This window comes from Patagioenas fasciata, chromosome 12 (assembly GCF_037038585.1).
Source record: "Patagioenas fasciata isolate bPatFas1 chromosome 12, bPatFas1.hap1, whole genome shotgun sequence".
Classification (NCBI taxonomy): Eukaryota; Metazoa; Chordata; class Aves; order Columbiformes; family Columbidae; genus Patagioenas; species Patagioenas fasciata.
In genome coordinates, this window is record NC_092531.1 from 3,016,938 (window position 1) to 3,034,509 (window position 17,572).

General features: G+C 50.1%; 1 pseudogene; it reads right to left on the reverse strand.

The window, feature by feature from the left end:
• Positions 1-144: 144 nt before the first annotated feature.
• LOC139828987 (olfactory receptor 14J1-like) lies at positions 145-7,220 on the reverse strand (annotated as a pseudogene).
• Positions 7,221-17,572: the final 10,352 nt, after the last annotated feature.

Genomic DNA, 17,572 nt, shown 5'->3' on the forward strand with positions numbered 1-17,572 from the left:
TACGGCTGTGAAGGGGACAGTAGGGTCAGTTCTGTGTCTGGAGGGGACAGGCCAGCAGCAGGGACATGGCTGGGAAAGAACCTCTGTCAACATGCCCACAGGTCCTACCCAGGAAGAAGGCTTGGATCTGGGTTGTCATGTCCATCACACCTGAGAACATGACGGGACAGCAGCAGGAACATGGTCGTGTCTGTCAGAGAAGCTGGAAGTCCAGCAGCAGTCATGGGATTTAGGAGATCATGGTGAGGTTCCTTCTCTCTGGTCAAGTGCAAGACCACAAGAAGACTAGCAGGTTGGGATCCCTGCTTGATGGGCAGTTTCTGAGATGGTAAAGGTTTCTCAAGAAGTGGGAAAAAGCAGCAGAGAAAAAAAACAATAATAAAGTACAGACTGGGAAGTGGAGACTGGATATCAGGAGGAAGCAATGCCACTGGAAAGGCAGTGCTGTGGTGCAAGAGGTCACCCAGAGGGAGCTGGATCAGCCCATGGTTTGTGTTCCAAGAGCAGCCAGTGAGGGTGCGGACACATCAGTGAAGGTGCAGAAATGCTTGGGGTAAGAGCAGGTGGGGAAGCGAGATGGGTGTCTGCAGCCTGCAGGGAAAGAGGGGCAGGGGTAGGACCGTGTAGAACAGCCTGTGGTGGAGATGGCAAAGGGCGCTGGCAAGGCTGGAAGGCACTCAAAGAACCCAGGTCTCTGTCCACTTGCCCGTGGCAGTTGTCTCTGTCACAAAGGCCTAGGAGAAGCCATGTTGTCCTCATGGCACTGGGGCCTCGTTGCCTCCTTGCAGCCCCATGGGGAAGCTGGAAGTTGTTGTGCAGTGTTGTCCTTCCCTCAGCCTTGCACTCCCAGGGTCCCAGGAAGACCCCTGAGCTGTGTGTTCTTACATCTCATCTGTACAATGAAAACACGGACTTTTGACCTAGTATTTCGTAGAATCATAGAATGACTTCAGTAGGAAGGGACCCACAGGATCATAGAGTCCAACTGCTGTCCCTGCGCAGGACAACGACGACAGTTCACACCGTGTGTGTGAGGAGATTGTCCAGTCTCTTCTTCGCCGTGGCACCCCATCGACTCCTTGCACCCCCATGGAGTGTCACACCATTGCCCTGCACTGGGCATCGCACTCCCCACATCCCCAGGAAGAACCCTGAGACACATGTGAGGGACAGGATCTCCCTTCCTAGGGGCAGGGGCTCAAGGCTTGGCCATTGTCCTTCATCAAACAAATCAAGGGGTTTCTCAGCATCAGAGCTGCTTCACTTTGCCTTTGCCTGATGCAATCACTGCCTCCAATTATCTGCTCTAACGAGTCCCTGGGGAGGCTTTGTCAGTAACAGCCCTCAGTGGGGCCCATTAATGCTTGAAGATACTTTGGAGTTTGCTTCTGACTTGGACTTCTTGAGCAGGTTCTTCAGTCTGTGCTTGGTATCTGTGGTTTATGGACTCAGCACCAAATACGCCATGGGGCTCATTAAAACACAGAAAGCCCTAACGAGCAATGTTTCTTTCCCTAATTTTCTTCAAATGTTCCAGACTTGTAGAACTAACTGGAGAGGTTTCAATGGGACACTTGCTGATGAAGATTTCAAGAAGATTTAATGAAGGAGGTTTTTTCATTCAAGGGTATTTTCTGTCATTTTTCAGTGTATAGAAGAAGTGACAGCAGCATTCTACACTGGACATTGATCCCAAGGGTCTCCTGAAGACATCTGGACAGGCAGGAGAACAGTCCCTAGAGGCTGGACACTGTATGGACAACCTCGCTCCTCACCCCCCACCCCCAGTCTGCCGGTTCCCTCATCGGCCACCAGAGACTTTCATCACTTTTCCTCACATCAGACTTCTCCACTGAGCTCTGCAGGAGATGCTGCAGCTCCTGTGCACCAGCTCCACCTGCTCTCCTGTGCAAACACTGCACAGTTTAATAAACAGTAAAACACTTTCCTCAGCTGTGTGTGTAAGCTGGATCTGATGAGGTCCACCATCCACAAGGGACATCCACACAAGAACTGGTTTAGACAGAGAGACAGGAAAGGATAGAAATAAACACAATGAACGTGTTGCCCGCCATGTTAATTAGAACTCTGAAGAATGGGGCAAGTTTGTAATTCCCTGAAGCTCAAAGCAGAAACCAGACAGTTGAGAGGAACTGAATGACCAAAGAGCAAGTGGAGGAGAAACCTGAGAGCACTGGGAAGGGAAATGTCCAGACAGTCTGCTGGAAAGTTGTCCTTTGACAGGGATATTTAATCAGGAGAGGTGGAAACTCCTGAAAGATGAGGGAGATGAAATAATAGAGTGTTGGTAATAGAAGTACAGGGGAAGACCAGTGTATCTTCTCCTATCCTTAGTACACTTACCGGTAATTCACTTTTGTGGCTTCTCTTTTTTCCTTTGTTTGTTTTAATAAGTAAAAAAAAAAAAAAAAAGAACAAAACAAGACCAGAAATCACACCAAAAAAACACACACCAAAAAAAAACCAAAAAACCACAGCAAACACAAAAAACACACACAGGAAAACAAACAAAGAAAGACCCACAAAAAACCCACAAATCCAAAAAACAACAACAAAGAAGTGCACCTTTCCAGGCAGACATCAGTCATCAGTTTTGTCACCATGAACAGCCAGTGCCATTTTAGGGCCCCACTGTACCTGAGGTGCTGACCTGGGATTGGCATCTAGCACACAGGACCTGGGGAGACCAGAGCACCTTGCAATGCAGGTGGAGCCTGGGCAGGGGTTCCCAGGGCATCCACACTGGCACCAGGTGTTGGTGTCCCTGCAGCTGAAGACATTTGCGTCCTAAATCCATGCCCAGTTCTGGAAAACTCTTTCCTACTCAAAGAAAAGGAACCCCCCAAAAGAAAACAGAAAAAGGAAAGAAATGTATGTCGTCACCTTCCTCTGCTTTGGATCTTTGTCTTCAGTTCTTCTTTTTTCATTTTCATTGACATTAACTGACATCTGATGGCCCTACAAGCATTAAGCCAAGATCATTTTGTGTCCTGCATAGCGCCCCATGGCCTCTGAACCCTCCCTGCCCAGGACTCCTCACACTTTGCCCAGAGCGAGTCACACTGAGGTGGTGGCTGGTTCCCTGGCTGAGATGTTGGTTTAGGTGGTCACCTACAGCACAGGTGGATCCTGCCCCATCATCGTCTGCTCTGCTCCAGTTAGAAACAGAGCCCAACATCACAATGGGATCATAGGAGAACTGAGGTTGAAGGGACCTCAGGAGTCTGCAGTACAACCTGTCACAAACTGGGTCACACCAAGGTGTTCAAGCCTTGATCCAATCCAAGTTTCAGCAGGACTAGAGAAGTGATGATCCATTTATACTCGGCACTGGTGAGGCCACACCCCGAATCCTGGGGTCAATTTTAGGCCCCTCATGGCAAGGAAGACATTGAGTTGCTGGGGAGAGTTCAGGGAAGGGTGACAAGGCTGGTGAAGGGTCTGGAGCACCAGTCTTATGAGGAGCGGTTGAGGGAGCTGGGGCTGTTCAGCCTTGAGAAAAGGAGACTGAGGGGAGACCTTGTCGCTGTCTACAACTGCCTGAAAGGAGGTTTTATCGTGGTGGGTGTTGGTCTCTTTTCCTAAGTAGCAAGTGATAGGACAAGAGGAAATGGCCTCAAGTTGCACATGGAGAGGTTTAGATTGGATATTAGGAATGAATTATTCAGGGAAAGGGTTTTGTAGCAACGGAACAGACTGCCCAGTGAGATTGTGGAGTCACCATCCCTGAAGGTGTTTAAAAGACAGATAGATGAGGCTCTTAGGGACGTGGTTTAGTGCCAGATTTAGGCTATGGATGGACTCAATGATCTTGAGTGTCTCTTCCAACCATAATTATTCTATGATTCTATGATAAGTAATTTTTGATATTTTCCGTCTCAGAGGAAGCACATCCCAGTGCGGCATTTAGATGGTTTCTTGGGGAAGTTACTCTCAACACCACCCCACAGGCCTCCATGTCCTCCACAGTGATAGCTGAGGCATTTGTGCTCATTTGGGCTCATTTGCCCCCACAAACACTGTGTGCATGCTCCCATCTGCCCGCTGTGCACACTCAGACTTCTGACCTAGTCATTCAGAGTCCTTCCACGGAGGGACAAACAACCTCTCTCAGATATGGTGAGAGGACAATAATCAAAATGGTGGTTGCAATGGGCTGATCTGTGACGAATGCCTTGGAACAGCAGCCACAGCGCGTCCAGGAACATGGGCAAAGACCAGACCCTGCTCTCCTGGTCTTTCATGTCGCTCCCAGCAGGCCTGGCCATGCAAAATCACTGCTCTGTGCCCCACAGAATCACAGCCTTGTTTGGGTTGAAGAGACCTCTGGAGATCATCCAGTCCAACTCACCTGCTAAAGCAGGTTCACCCAGAGAAGATCGCACAGGACCATGTCCAGGTGGGTTTGAATGTCTCCAGAGAAGGAGACTCCACACCTGCTCCGGGCACCCTGTTTTAGGGCTCTGTCACCCTCCAAGTAAAGAAGTTTATCCTCATACACAGATGGAACCTTCAGCCTGTGCCTGTTGCCCCTCATCCTATCATTGGGCGCCACTGAAAGGAGTCTGGTCCAACCTTTTGACACCCACCCTTGAGATATTTATAAACATCGATAAGATCCCCTCTCAACTTCTCCAGCTGAACAAACCCCCTCTCTCAGGCTCTCCTCATTAGAAAGATGCTCCAGACCAGTTGTCATCTTTGCAATCCACCACTGCACTTTTTCCAGTAATTCCTTGTCTTTCTTCAACTGGGGAGCCCAGAACTGGACCTAGTACCTCCAGATGCGGCCTTGGCAGGGCAGAACAGAGGGGGAGGATTCACCTCCCTTGACCTGCTGGTCACATTCTTGGCAATGCACCCCAGGTACCATTGGCCTTCTTGGCCACAAGAGCACGTTGTTGACTCATGGTCAACCTGTTATCAACCAGAACTCCCAAGTCCTTCTCCACAGAGATACCTTCCAGGTCTGCCCCTAACCTGTAGTGGTGCCTGGGGTTATTCCTCCTGAGGTGAAGGACCCTACACTTGCCTTTGCAGAACTTCCTTGGGTTCTCCCCTGTCCAGTCCTCCAACCTGTCCAGGTCTCGCTGGATGCCAGCACAGCTGGTGTGTCAGCCCTTCCTCCCAGTTTGGTGCTCCCACCCTGCACACTCACACACTTCAGCTTTTCACTGGTGTTTTCCTCTCTGGGGCACTTTCCAGCCCAGCCCAGTTTCTCCCCAGCTCTCCCCACCTCCCCGGTCTCACTCCAGCCCAGCCGAGCAGAGAAGCTCCATCTGGACAGGACCTGTAGAATGAAATGGAGGAAACAGAGGTCAGTGACAGTGTCTCTCTGGCTGCCACGCTCAGGCTATCCCGATGACAGGAAGCCTTCAGCTCCCTGTGCCAGCCCCGCTCCCCAGGACAGCACCAAGTCCTGACCCCGGGGCTCTTCAGGCAGCTCCTGCTGCCCCAGGGACAGGGCAGCCTGACCCAAGTTGTCACCCACAGGCAAAGGGTTTCTCTTTCCATGTCTGCACACAAACACTGCTCTGCTCTTCTCCTGGGAGGTCCCATCTCCCCACAGAGCCTTTGCCCAAGGAGAGCACATCCGCTCTGGCCTGGCTGCCATTCCTGCACCCTCTCCCCATGCTCCCCACAGCCCTGAACTGGGGGTTTTGCTCTGTAGATCAAGTGGGCTGTGGTGCCCGGGCTGTGTTGACTCTGAGAGGCCATACTGGTCAGGCTGGGAGGCAGCCCCAGCTGATGGTGGTCACTGCCACTGACCACCTCCCACACAAGCTCTTGGGAGGTCATGGAGGGTGCTCAGAGGGACCCTGCCTTATTCACCATGTGTGTGGGTGCTGGCCACCAACAAGCAACACCTGAACAACCAGCTCGAAGTCTCTTCTAAGCCACACTGGGACCCTGATCTCCTCACACTGAGCCTACAGAGAAACAAACCAAACAAAGAGCCTCTTCAGCATCTGTTACTAGGGAATGTTCTTCAAGGAACTTTGGAAGAAGACCTAACCCTTCAGGCACTGTGCTAAGGAGATGCCCTTGCTGATGGAGTTGTTGTTCTGAGGCCGGCTCTGTCACACAAGTGCCCGCTGCCTGTCCTGGTCACAGGACTGACACACAGTACGACTGTGACAAAGCCTGGGGAGCGCTCAGGCCTTACACCAGCACAAGGGCTGAGAACGAAAGTGGGGAAGTGCAAAGACAACGACTCTGGAAAGAACAAGGCTGGTGCTGCATGGCAGAGCTGCTCTGCTGGGACTGTTTCCTCCATCTTCACACACAGACACCTCGTATTGAGCTTCACAAAGGTCTCAGAGGAAGGATCTCAGACAAACAATTCATGGAAGGGTCATTTATTTTCTTTACATATACAGAGAGCATGACTTCTCATTTGCAAGATCTTTGACTCAATCTATAACAGTGGACAGAGATGTGGTATGAATAATAACATTTCTTTGTTAGCCATATTATCAGAGTTAAAAAAGCAAACCCAAACAAGTCTTTCCCCAACTGCAAAAAATCATCTACAACTACAAAATATCAAAAACACAGGTTGGACCTGTCATGAGTCATGTCATGAGTGATATGCAGAACATGGAATGTTTAACGCCTTTGAAAAGCATCCAGCCATCAGTTTCCTCAGGGCATCCTTGAGCTCCTGGTTCCTCATGCTGTAGATGAGGGGGTTCACTGCTGGAGGCACCACTGAGTACAGAACAGACACCACCAGATCCAGGGATGGGGAAGAGATGGAGGGGGGTTACAGGTAGGCAAACATGACAGTGCTGACCAACACGGAGACCACGGCCAGGTGAGGGAGGCAGGTGGAAAAGGCTTTGTGCCGTCCCTGCTCAGAGGGGATCCTCAGCACAGCCCTCAAGATCTGCATATAGGAGAGTAGGATGAAAACAAAACATCCAAATATTACTAATACACTAACCACAATAAGCCCCAGTTCCCTTGAGGTAGGAGTGTGAGCAGGAGAGCTTGAGGATCTGGGGAATTTCACAGAAGAACTGGTCCAGGGCATTGCCCTTGCACAGTGGCAGTGAAAATGTATTGGCCGTGTGCAGCAGAGAATAGAGAAACCCAGTGGCCCAGGCAGCTGCTGCCATGTGGACACAAGCTCTGCTGCCCAGGAGGGTCCCGTAGTGCAGGGGTTTGCAGATGGCAACGTAGCGGTTGTAGGACATGATGGTGAGAAGATAAAATTCTGCTGAAATGAAAAACAAAAACAGACAGAGTTGGGCAGCACATCCTGTGTAGGAGATGGCTCTGGTGTCCCATGTGGAACTGGCCATGGACTTGGGGACAATGCTGGAGATGGTGCCTAGGTCGAGGAGGGCGAGGTTGAGCAGGAAGAAGTACATGGGGGTGTGGAGGTGCTGGTCCCAGGCTATGGTGGTGATGATGAGGCCGTTGCCCAGGAGGGCAGCCAGGTAGATGCCCAGGAAGAGCCAGAAGTGCAAGAGCTGCAGCTCCCGTGTGTCTGTGAACGCCAGGAGGAGGAACTGGGTGATGGAGCTGCTGTTGGACATTTGCTGCCTGTGAGCATGAGGACCTGTGCAAGGAGGAAAAGACAGTGACTATTTAAAGGAAACTTCTATGAGGAAAATAAACGTGCTGTTTCTCATGGAAAACGCCCTCACTGATGGAGGGATGTTTCAGCGAATTCTGTTTTTACTATCTGAAAAAAACCAGTTCATCGCAGCTTAAACTGCAGCTTGGACATCTAGGTTCCATGAACACAGCTCTGGGTCAGGACCCCCTGAGCTGGCGTCAGAAGAAAAACTGATTCACACTCCCACCCCAACCCCAGAGAGCAAGAGCTCCAGGGACAGGTGGAGAAACAGGGAAGAACACTGCAGTGCTACCAGAAAATAAAGCAAGGACGGAAAGGCAGACAGGCATGGTGTGGAACCTTCTCCTTACCCGGCTGTGCTGCTGCCACTCACTTAATGACACTGTAGAGCAAGAACTTTTAGCACCTTTTTTATGTACCACGTTCCAGGAACCCTTCCCCTGCAGGTCCAGCTGCTGAGGTGGAGACTCGTGACCTGGACCCCATGGCTTTGGGGCAGAGGCTCTGCTGGGGAACAGAGGAGACCAGGGGTTGCACTGGGAAATGTGTCTTTGCTGCAGAGGATTTGAGAGAGGTTCCGATATCCCATCCCCAGCATTTCTGGTAGCAGTTAACTCCTCCTGCCCATGTCTATGTGGCCTGTAGTTGTGTCTCTGTCCCTGGGTCTGCTCCCTGTTAGTGTCACAGACCCCGTCCCACCCGCTGTGTGCTCAGCTCTGTCCTGCTCACACCTCCTGGCACTGCCCAGGGGCAGCTCTGTGTGTGCAGGGGCTCAGGAGCAGCTCAGACAAGTCCTAACGAGAACTGGGGTCTCAGTGTCTTCTCCAAAGAGAGAAATAAATCCCCATCTCCCACTGCACACCCAGACGACCAAGAGCAGAAAACTGAAAGCACAGACTCCTTCCCTTGCAGCTGTTGCTGTCTTGATGTCGTTGTTCAGAAGGACCCTCTGCCATGTCTGTATGGTTCATCTGGAGCTCTGAGCAGCCCTAACCCACACAGCACCCTTCAACCCCACAATCTCCCTGCCTGCCATGCCAGGGGTCGCTCCTTCCACCCACAGCTGCTGCCATGGGATCTCCCCGGGCAGGCTGAGCCCTGATCCTGGCAGGCGGCAGAGTCCCTGCCCCAGCACAGCCTTGGGGTTCAGGGACCCTGCTCTGCAGGACAGCCCTGGGCACCCCTGGGTGCACAACTTGCTTCTCAGATTTTCGAAGTTGCTGAAAAAGATCCCGGTCCTTACAGATCCCACCAGCTGTGCCTGTGCCAGTTTGAGGAGATGGCTCCAGGAGCTACAGCTGCATTGCCCTGCACCCAGAGACTTACCACGGCAAGGGCTGCAAAGGTTTCTCCTCCAGTGAGCTCTCAGTCATCCTCCCAATCCTGACCACCTTTAATCTCTCTCTGCCTTGCTCCTCTCCCTGAGATCCCCAGGCAGAGCCCTCAGCCCTGCTGCGCTGTGCAGAGGAGCTGCTCCTGGGCAGAGCTGTCTCTCTGCAGCGCTGCCGCTTGCCATGAGCTCCCTCAGTCCCATGAGCCCAGCCCAGCTCAGCAGCACAGGAACAGCCCAAGGCGCTTTAATGACCCCTCTGGTGGCTTTGGTGCTGAGTCCATGAACCTCAGACCCTGAGGGCAAGTTGAAGAAGTCAAACTCAGATCTAAACTTCAAAGTTTCTTGTATTGTTAATGAATCCTACTGAGGGACACAACTGAGAAATCATCCCCAGAGTCATTTGGGACAGAAAAATTGAAGCAGAACAAAGGGTAATGAAGCGGAAAGTAGCTCTAATGATCAGTAAACCTGGATGTGTTTCATTAACCAAAGGGCCAAGCCCTGACCCCCAGCCCTGTGAAGGCAGATCCTGTCCCTCCCACCTTGCCCAGGGCCCTTCCTGGACAGTGTGATGTGGGGCTGTGCAAGGCCAAGGGCAGGAACACGGTCCCACAGCTTCCAGGTTCCTGGCTGGGGACAAGGAGGCCATGAGGCCCCTGTGCTGGAAGGACAAGGTGTCTCCTCACAGGCATCAGAGGTGGAGACAACAGCCATAGCCAAGGGGAGAAGGAGCTCATGTCTGGTGGGGCTTTCAGCGTCTTTACATCCCTTGGTCATCTCCACCACAGCCTGTCCTGTGCTGTGGCATCCCCTGCACCTCTTTCCCTGCAGGCTGCAGACATCCCCCCTGCTGCCCCACCTTGCTCTTGTCTGAGCATCTTCCTTCCTTTGCTGAGATCTCTGCATCCTCTCCCGCTGTTCCTTGAAGCACAAAGCCTCTGCTGACCTACTGCACCACAGCACTGCCCTTCCAGTCACATTCCTTTCCACTCATGTCCAGCCTGGACCTCCCCAGCTGCACTTTGGGCCATTATTTCTTTCTCATGCTCTTTCCCACTATGAAGAAAACCTCCAATATCTATGAAACCACACTTCTAGCACTTTCAGGCTACTCCTACACTGCTGCAGCCTCCCCAATGCTGCTGGGCCAAAACAGCCCAGGTCCCTCAGCATCCCACACCATGTGCACAAGGTGCTGAACCTGCCTTGGCAGAGCCCTGCACTCTCCAGTTCCTCCCTGCTTCTCCAAACTGGGAAGCCGCACACTGGCACACCCCCGTGTGTGTGGGGTCACACCAGTGCTGAACCGAATGGGATGAGAACTCCAGGTGTCTGTGTCCCCACGCTCCTCCTCATGCAGCCCCTTGTGCAGCTGCCTTGTTCATGGTGAGCGTGCACCACGGGCTGGTGTGGGGACCTTGGAGTGCCCAGGCCCTTCTCCTCAGGGTCACTGCTCAGCGTGTCAGGTCCTGCTCTGTCCTGATCGATGGGGTTATTGTCCCACTCTGATACAGCACTGGTCAATTAATCTTGTCAGCATTCAGAGTTATCTGATGGGTAAATAACAGATGCATGGAGCTCTGCCTGGGGACAGATAATGTCAGCTGAACATTGAGGAGGGCAATGTTGTGATCACTGGATATCAGGTACAGACTCACTGGTCAGGAAGAGGAATTAGATGAGGCCTCCTTCACACAAATGAAAGAAGCCTCATGTTTCCAGGGCAGTGTCCTCCTGGCAGACCTAAGATATCCCAATATCTGCAAGGTACCAGCCATCCAGGAGGGGCTGGAGCTCATTGACAACATCTTCCTGACATGGATGACTGATGGGTCAGTGAGGTGAGGTGCCCTGTGGGACTTCACACTTACAAACCACAAAGAGTTGGTCAGGACGGAACAGTCAGGGATGGGAAAGTGGAGCTGAGGCTCCTGGGAGATGATCACAAGGCCAAGAGCAGGATTTCAGGAGAGCAAGCTTTGGCCTGCTGAGGGACCTGCTTGGGTCCTATGGGATATGACCTTGGTGTCTGCAGTGCTTTTCTCTCACATTTCCTCCCTCCTCTCTCCCACCTGCTGTTGTGCAGCGTTTTTTACCCTTTCTCAAATACAATATCCCAGAGGTGCTGCCAGCATCACTGAGTGGCTCAGATTTGGCAAGGAGTGGGTCCATCTTGGAGTCAGCTGAAATCAGCTCTGTCTGACGTTGTTCAAACTCCTGTTGTCTTCTCAGAGAGGTGACAACTGTAGCACAGACACACTCACCCCAGTTCCAAGACTGCCATGTAAACCCAGTACAGGGTGACAGCGCGTTGGGTTTTGCAAACTACTGGATCATGGAAAAGATCTTCTGTCAGCAACCTGAAGAAGTCACCAGTCAATGAGCAGGTTCCTGTGGGGAACTATAATTGCCCTGACATTCACTGTTCAGGCAAAGTTGCAGGTGCTAACAGTCCAAAGGATCTTGGGCCAACTGCTTAACATGTCTGCCTGATGTGCCAACAAGGGTGATGCTCACCTGGATCTGGAACTGGGATACAAGGAAGATCTGGTGAGGGATGTGAACATCAGTGTCCACCTTGGCTGTTGTGACCAGGAAACAGTGGGGTCCCAGGCACCAGAGGGGAGGGAGGAAGGACAGCAGCAGAGCACAGGCTGGTGGGCTCCAGAGGAGAAGACTTTCACATAACTGGGTGTCTGATACAGGTGGTGCCATGCGCAGCAGTTCATTAGGGTGAAGGAGCTCAGAAAATCTGATCAGCGTTACAGGACAGCCTGCTCCAAGCACAAGAATGATCTCTCCACGTACCCATGAGAAGAACCATTTATCTCGTGAGGCTGCTCCTCTGAACTGATGGAGCTCCAGGGCACAAAGGCAGCACAAAGGAGGTGGAAGCAGGGGAAGCTGTAAAGGAGGAATTTAGAAACCTTGTTGTCGAGGGTTAGGATTGCGGGGTGACAATCAAACCCTGGCAGATGTATTGTTAACCTCCTCTCCCCCCCACTTCCCCCTTTTGCCCCTCCCTCTCCCCCCTTCCCACTCAGGACAGGCGATCGGGAGGGAAAGAAGGACAGAGAGAAGAGAGTTGGAAAAGTTAAAGATGTTTTACTAACGCTACTAATAAGAATAGAGAAAATAATACAAAATATACAAAACCAATCTTGTAAGTCTCAGCAGCTGCAGAGCCAGCACCCAAAGTCCTGGATTAGACTCTGTAGCCAACTGGAGCTGGATTCAGTCTCTCACTAGGCCTCAGTTCGCAGGGACGACCAGCAAGGTCCTCTCCTAATGTCAGCCATGAGGAGAAAAAAGGGAAAAGGCAAAAAGGGACGAGATCCTCGTGATCTCCCACTTTTATATGAAGTATTCACGTGAATGGAATGTTATACACCGTTGGTCAGTCTCTCGGTCACCAGTTTCTCCTTGCCCCTCTCGCGAGATGTCCATCCGTGCTTATCAATAAGTTTGCATTCCATTGCTAGGTTTAACCAAAACATGTGTCGGGTTCTCCAGGAAAATGCAGCTAATATGAAGGCTTTAGCTGACAGGCAAAAATTCGCTAAAAGAGAAACTTGTTTTTAACAAAACCAGGACATTCCACCCCTTATAATATGACATTCACTGAATACTTAAACCTTATCAATACAATCTATCAATATAATCTAATTAATCACTACTACTATATATATATATATACATATGTACATATATACACAGGAGTAACTAATCAGTGGACCATCCTTTGAAAAGTTCATTAAGTTCATTTTGTCACAACAGTCTCCCAGGGCAGGAAAAATCGTACAAGTGCATCTCATGACCACTGTTTATGGGTTAAGGACAGCAACTTCGAAGAAGGTGTCGGGCGCCACTCGAAGAAGCTAGCTGTGGTTTCATCACCATTGTCTTGATCTGAAAGACACTTATTAAACATTGTTAGTGCGGCAATTCACATCATACAGTTCAGCATTGCATATTTTCACCTAAAATCAAATCCCCTTGAGGTACACACCGAACTTCTCCATCCTTAAGCATCACCCACCAGGTGCTGCCAGGTCCCTGGGCAAAAACAATCCCACGAATAGGTTTGCCTTTGCCTGAGGCAGGAGTAACCCATACTGCCTTTCCTAAGATATTTTTCATGTGTACTACAGGGACTTTATCTCCTTCTACAGTCCATAGAATTTCTGATTGGGCAGGCCCGGCTCGATTGGTTGATCCCCTAGTGTTGACCAACCAAGTGGCTTTTGCTAAATGTGAATCCCAGTTTTTAAAGGTTCCGCCACCAAGTGCCTTTAGTGTAGTTTTTAACAAACCATTGTACCTTTCAATTTTCCCAGAGGCTGGTGCATGATATGGAATATGATATACCCACTCAATACCATGTTCTTTGGCCCAATTGTCTATAATACTGTTTTTGAAATGAGTACCATTGTCTGATTCAATTCTTTCTGGCGTACCGTGCCGCCAAAGGACTTGCTTCTCAAGGCCCAAGATAGTATTTCGGGCTGTAGCATGAGGTACGGCATATGTTTCCAACCATCCAGTGGTTGCTTCCACCATTGTAAGTACATAACGCTTACCTTGACGTGTTTGTGGAAGTGCAATATAATCAATCTGCCAAGCTTCTCCATACTTATACTTTAACCATCGCCCCCATACCATACAGGTTTTAACCGTTTTGCTTGTTTGATTTCGGCGCAAGTTTCACATTCATGAATAACCTGTGAAATAGTGTCCATAGTTAAATCCACCCCTCGATCACGAGCCCATTTGTATGTTGCATCTCTACCTTGATGCCCTGAAGCATCATGGGCCCACCGAGCTAGGAAAAGTTCACCTTTATGTTGCCAGTCCAAGTCCACCTCAGCTACTTTAATCTTAGCAGCTTGATCCATTTGTTGGTTGTTCAGATGTTCCTCGGTGGCTCGACTTTTAGGCACATGAGCATCTACATGACGAACTTTCACAGGCAGCCTCTCTAGCCGAGCAGCAATGTCTTGCCACAGTGTGGCAGCCCAAATGGGTTTACCTCTGCGCTGCCAGTTGCTTTTCTTCCATTGGTGTAGCCACCCCCACAAGGCATTTGCTGCCATCCATGAGTCAGTATAGAGATAAAGTATTGGCCACTTCTCTCGCTCAGCAATGTCCAAAGCCAGCTGGATGGCTTTCACTTCTGCAAACTGACTGGATTCACCTTGTCCTTCAGTGGCTTCTGTAACTTGTCGTGTGGGACTCCACACAGCAGCTTTCCACCTTCAATGTTTTCCTACAAGACGACAGGATCCATCTGTGAACAGTGCATACTGCTTATCAGTCTCTGAAAGCGTATTATATGGTGGTGCTTCTTCAGCACGTTTTACTTCCTCCTCATCTGGAGACATCCCAAAGTCTTTGCTTTCTGGCCAGTCTGTAATCACTTCTAATATCCCTGGACGGTTGGGACTTCCAATTTGAGCTCGTTGCGTGATCAGTGCAATCCATTTACTGCATGTAACTTCGGTTGCATGATGTGGAGAGGGAACTGTCCCTTTGAACATCCAGCTCAGCACCGGCAGTCGAGGTGCCAGGAGGAGCTGTGCTTCAGTGCCGATCACTTCTGAAGCAGCTCGAACTCCTTCATATGCTGCTAGTATCTCCTTTTCAGTTGGAGTATAGTTGGCCTCAGATCCTTTGTATCCTCGACTCCAAAAACCTAAGGGTCGACCTCGGGTTTCTCCTGGTGCTTTCTGCCAGAGGCTCCAGGTAAGTCCATTATCTCCGGCTGCGGTGTAGAGCACATTTTTAACATCTAGTCCAGTTCGGACTGGTCCAAGGGCCACCGCATGAGTTATCTCACGCTTAATTTGTTCAAAGGCTTGTCGTTGTTCAGGGCCCCACTCAAATTGGTTCTTTTTACGAGTCACTCGATAGAGAGGGCTCACAATGTGGCTGTAGTCAGGAATATGCATTCTCCAAAAACCTACAACGCCCAAGAAAGTCTGTGTCTCCTTCTTATTAGTAGGTGGAGACATTGCTGCAATTTTGTTGATCACATCCATTGGGATCTGACGACGGCCATCTTGCCATTTTATTCCTAAAAACTGGATCTCTCATGCAGGTCCCTTGACCTTGCTTCGTTTTATGGCAAAACCAGCATCCAAAAGAATATGAATTATTCTCTCACCTTTCTCGAAGACTTCTTTCGCTGTGTCGCCCCATACGATGATGTCATCAATATATTGCAAGTGTTCTGGAGCTTCACCTTGCTCCAGCGTGGTCTGGATCAGTCCATGGCAGATGGTAGGACTGTGTTTCCACCCCTGGGGCAAGCGATTCCATGTATACTGGATGCCCCTCCAGGTGAAAGCAAACTGCGGCCTGCACTCTGCTGCTACAGGAATAGAGAAAAATGCATTAGCAATGTCAATTGTAGCATACCACTTGGCTGCCTTTGACTCCAGTTCGAATTGCAGTTCTAGCATGTCAGGCACAGCAGCACTCAGTGGTGGTGTAACTTCATTCAGACCACGATAGTCTACAGTTAGTCTCCACTCGTCACTAGACTTACGCACTGGCCAGATTGGGCTGTTAAAAGGTGAGCGAGTCTTACTGATCACACCCTGGCTTTCCAATTGACGGATCAGCTTCTGGATAGGAATCAAAGAGTCTCGATTGGTGCGATATTGCCGGCGATGCACCGTCGTGGTAGCAATTGGCACCTGCTGATCGTCAACCCTCAGCAGTCCTACAACAGAAGGGTCATCTGAAAGACCAGGCAAATCAGACAGCTGTTCAATTTTCTCAGTGCCCACAGCTGCTATACCAAATGCCCACCTATACCCTTTTGGGTCCTTAAAATACCCTCTCCTGAGGTAGTCTATACCAAGGATGCACGGAGCATCTGGACCAGTCACAATGGGATGCTTTTGCCAGTTTTTTCCAGTTAGGCTCATTTCAGCCTCTACAACAGTCAGCTCCTGGGATCCCCCAGTCACTCCAACAATATTGATGGATTGCGTTCCTTTATAACTAGAAGGAATTATTGTGCACTGAGCACCAGTGTCCACTAAAGCTTTGTACTCCTGGGGTTGTGTTGTACCAGGCCATAGTATTTGTACAGTCCAATAAACTCTGTTATCCCTTTCCTCCACCTGGTTGGAGGCAGGGCACCTCTAATTCCTGTTTTGCACAGTCTCTGGGTGTGAATTAGAGGTTCCTACAAGAGCATCAGAATCTCTTCTGCTCCTTTTGTAAACTGGAGCAGCCACCTTCCTAGGAGTTTTTCCTTTTATCTCACGTACTCGTTCTTGAAGTTCTGAGGTAGGCCTTCCATGCCACTTATTCATGTTTTCTCCCTGCTCATGTAGGAAGAACCACAGTGAACCTCTTTTTGTGGGCTGTCTCTGCCCTCTCTCTCGAGATTGGAAACGCCTTCTCCTAACAGCTGAAACATAGGTTTGTGCAGGTCGTGAACGGTACGAGTCTTCTCTGAGCTCTTTGATTTCTTGCAACAGCTTTTCAAACCGGTCATCAGATTTTTCACACAGTTTCTCCACAGCGGAAACACAAGCCCGTAGAGAACCAGCAAGGCTGTCCTCAAAGTACCGGAGCTGCTCAATCACTTCATTAATTTCTTGTACACCTCTAGCCGACCAGACCATTCCTGCCAATGACTTAGCATATGCAGGTGGTGCACTTTGTACAAATCTGCGCCACATAGATTTTGTACAATTGATTCTATCTGGGTCTGTCCCCTCTTGGTTGTTTGGTCCTAGATAGATGATCTCTCGCACAGCTAATTCTCTCAGGAACTGGATACCTCTCTCCATAGTATTCCATTTCCCTAACTTGGATATACAATCTTCCTTGTAGGGAAATCTGACTTTCATAGCTGCCAGGAGTCGGGTCCAGAGAGTAGTGGCATTAGACTCTCTTGAAATTGCCCTATCAATGGTGGAATCTTTTGACAGAGATCCCAGCTGCCTGGCTTCACCACCTTCTAATTCAATTGTTTCTGCCCCATTGTCCCAGCATCGCAGCAGCCAGGTTAAAATATTCTCGCCTTCACGACGACTAAAGTCTTTTCGCAGATCTCTCAGCTCACCTGGAGAAAAGGACCGAGTGGTGGTCACTTCATCTCCACCCTGTCCTGATGATGATGCCTCTTGGGTTGATGTTGGCCCTGTGCCATCACCTGCTGCACGGGTAGTCTTTCTAGTGACTTTCTTACAACCAGCAACTGATGCTGATATGGGTTCACCATCATTTGATTCATTTTCAGAGTCTGAATGACTGTCACAGTGATTGCTGTGGTTACAGCAGCAACAGTGCCCAGTGTGTGAAGGCGGGGGGGCTGCCTTGTTAGCCTTTGAGGCTGGAGAAGTAACGTTATCTGCAGCGACCTTGGCAGAGGAGCTCTGTGGAGGAGCTGTAGCTTCAGCCTGTGAAGCCGCAGTTGGGGGGGCAGTGGCTGCAGCAGCAGCTTTGGCTGTTTTGCCTTTTCTCGAGCGGCTAGGAGTGCTTTTTGCTAAAGCTTCTGAAGACGCACTGCAAATCTCAGGACTAAGAAGAGACGCAAACCTCCTATTGAACCTCATTTCTCTTAACAGTAACACAAACTGACACACGTTCAGCAAACCAGATAACACCAT